Source organism: Penaeus vannamei, chromosome 8 (genome assembly GCF_042767895.1).
Source record: "Penaeus vannamei isolate JL-2024 chromosome 8, ASM4276789v1, whole genome shotgun sequence".
Lineage (NCBI taxonomy): Eukaryota > Metazoa > Arthropoda > Malacostraca > Decapoda > Penaeidae > Penaeus > Penaeus vannamei.
The window spans coordinates 3,691,499-3,693,998 of NC_091556.1; the positions used below are offsets into that span (position 1 = coordinate 3,691,499).

Sequence of the window (2,500 nt, forward strand, 5' to 3'; positions counted from 1 at the left end):
CTTCCCACTCCTCCCCCGCCTTTCTCCCCTTGCCCCCTCCCCCCTCCCTCCACGCAACTCACCTCCTTCACCGTCGCCGAAGAAGAGAAATCGAGAAAGATGTCCGACCAGCAGGGGTCCTTCCACCCTCCCCATTTTCACTCCCCTTCCCCCTCCCCTTCTACCCCCATCCCTTCCCCCATTCCCTCCCCATTCCTCCCATTCCACTCCCCCTCCCCCCTTCCAACCTCCTCCATCCCCCCTTCCTCCCATTTCATTCCTCACCTCCTTCACCGTCGCCGAAGAGGAGAAATCCGAGAAAGATATCCGACAGCAGGAGGTCCTTCCCCCCTCCCCCATTCCTCCCCATTCATTCCCCCTCCCCCTTCCTCCCCCCCCTTTCTCCCCTCCCCACTCCCATTCAGCCACTTCTGATTCCTCCCCATCCCCCCATTCCCACCTCCCCCCTTCTTCTTCTCCCCTCTCTCTTCCCCCGTCCCCCGCAACTCCACCTCCTTCACCGTCGCCGAAGAGGAGGGGAAGTCCTGAGAAAGATGTCCGACAGCAGGGTCCTCCCCACCCCTCCCCCATTCACTCCCCCCATTTCCTCCCCCCCTTTCTCCACCTCCCCATCCATCCCCCCATTCCCTCCTCCATCCCCCTTCCTCCCCACATCCCCCCCCCCTCCCAACTCACCTCCTTCACCGTCGCCGAAGAGAGGAGAAATCGAGAAAGATGTCCGACAGCGGGGTCCCTTCCACCCTCCCCATTCCTCCCCCCACTTCCCCCCTTTTCTCCCCTCCTCCCACCCTTCCCCCACCCCTTCCTCCCCCATTCACCTCCCCCCTTCTTCCTCCCCCCCTTCCTCCCTCCATTCCTCTCACCTCCTTCCCCACCGTCGCCGAAGAAGAGAAGTCGAGAAAGAAGAATGTCCAGACAGCGGAAAACTCCCCTTCTCCCCCACATTCCTCCCCCTCCTCCCCACTTTCTCCCCTCCTACCCCTCTCCATTCCTCCCGTTCCTCCCCAACCCCCCATTCCACCTCCCCCTTCTTCCTCCCCCCTTCCTCCCTCCATTCCTCACCTCCTTCACCGTCGCCGTAGAAGAGAGGATCGAGAAGAGATGTCCGACAGCCGGGGTCCTCCCCACCCTCCCCCATTCCTCCCCCCACTCCCTCCCCCCTTCCTCCTTCCCTCCTCCCCTCCCCTCCCTCCCCCCACTCCCATTCCCTTCTATTCCTCCCCCCATTCACTCCACCCCATTCCTCCCTTCCTCCCCCTCTCCCCCTCCCTCGCAACTCACCTCCTTCACCGTCGCCGAAGAGGAGAAGTCGAGAAAGATGTCCGACAGCGGGAGTCCTCCCACCCTCCCCCATCCCCTTTCTCCCCCTTTCTCCCCCTTCCCCTTTCTTTCCCTGCATTCCTCCCGTTTCCTCCCTTCAACCCCCATTCCACCTCCTACCCCTTCTTCCTCCCCCCCTTCCTCCCCCCATTCCCTCACCTCCTTCACCTTACAATCGCCGAAGGAGAAATCGAGAGAAGATGTCCGACAGCGGGGTCCTGCCACCCCTCTCGCCCCTCCTCCCCCCCTCCTCCCCCGATTCCTCCCCATTCCCCCCTTCCTCCCATTCCTTCTATTCCTTCCCATTCCTCCCCATTCCTCCCCTTCCTCCCCCATTCCTCACCTCCTTCACCGTCGCCGAAGAGGAGAAATCGAGAAAGATGTCCGACAGCGGGGTCCTCCCACCCTCCCCCATTCCTCCCCTTCCCCCCTTCCCTCCACCCCCACCCCCTTCCTCCCCCCATTCCTCCCCATCCTCTTCCTTCCCCAACTCACCTCCTTCACCGTCGCCGAAGAGGAGAAGTCGAAGAAAGATGTCCGACAGCGGGGTCCTCCCACACCCTTTTCCCCCCTTCCTCCCTTCCTTCCCCACCTTCCCCTCACCCCCACCCCCTTCCTCCCCCATCCCCCCTTCCTCCCCCCATTCCCTCCCCATCCTCTTCCTTCCCCAACTCACACTCAACTTCCACCGTCGCCGAAGAGGAGAAGTCGAGAAAGATATCCGACAGCGGGGTCCTTCCACCCTCCCCCATTCCTCCCCCCATTTCCTCCCCCCAACTCCCCCCCTTCCACTCCCCCATTCCTTCCAACCTCCTCCCATCCCCCTTCCCACTCCCATCCTCCCTCTCTCCTTCCCTCCCCCATTCCTCCCCCTCCTTGCACCGTCCGCCGAAGAAGGAAGGCTCTGAGAAAGATATCCGACAGCGGGGTCCTCCCACTCGTCGGAATGATTCGGGAGATGACTTCAGTGGTGTCCCCGTCCGTGTCCGAAACCGTCACCACGAACGAGTAATTCTTCCTCTCGTTGAGCCGCTGACGGAGGAACACGTATCCGAACTCGTCCTTGTCGGACCTCACGGAGAGCATGTCCCGGTCTATGCCTGAAGGAGGGAGGGAGGGAGGTGGTTAGGTGGTGGAGGTGGTGGGGGTGGAGGAGGTGGTTAGGTGGTGGAGGAGGTGG

At 62.3% G+C, this 2,500-nt stretch overlaps 1 protein-coding gene across 4 annotated transcripts in view; it reads right to left on the reverse strand.

Moving 5' to 3' along the window:
• Nucleotides 1-1,719, reverse strand: part of LOC113800404 (uncharacterized) — a 115,627-nt gene extending 113,908 nt beyond the window's left edge. For 3 of the 4 annotated variants that reach the window (XM_070124194.1, XM_070124195.1, XM_070124192.1), the window contains exon 1: nt 1,664-1,719. The gene's annotated coding sequence lies outside the window, so the exon portion shown is untranslated. Of the gene's footprint in view, nt 1-1,281; nt 1,320-1,663 lie in introns of those variants that run through there. The other variant, XM_070124193.1, reaches the window with a different exon arrangement.
• Nucleotides 1,720-2,500: the final 781 nt, after the last annotated feature.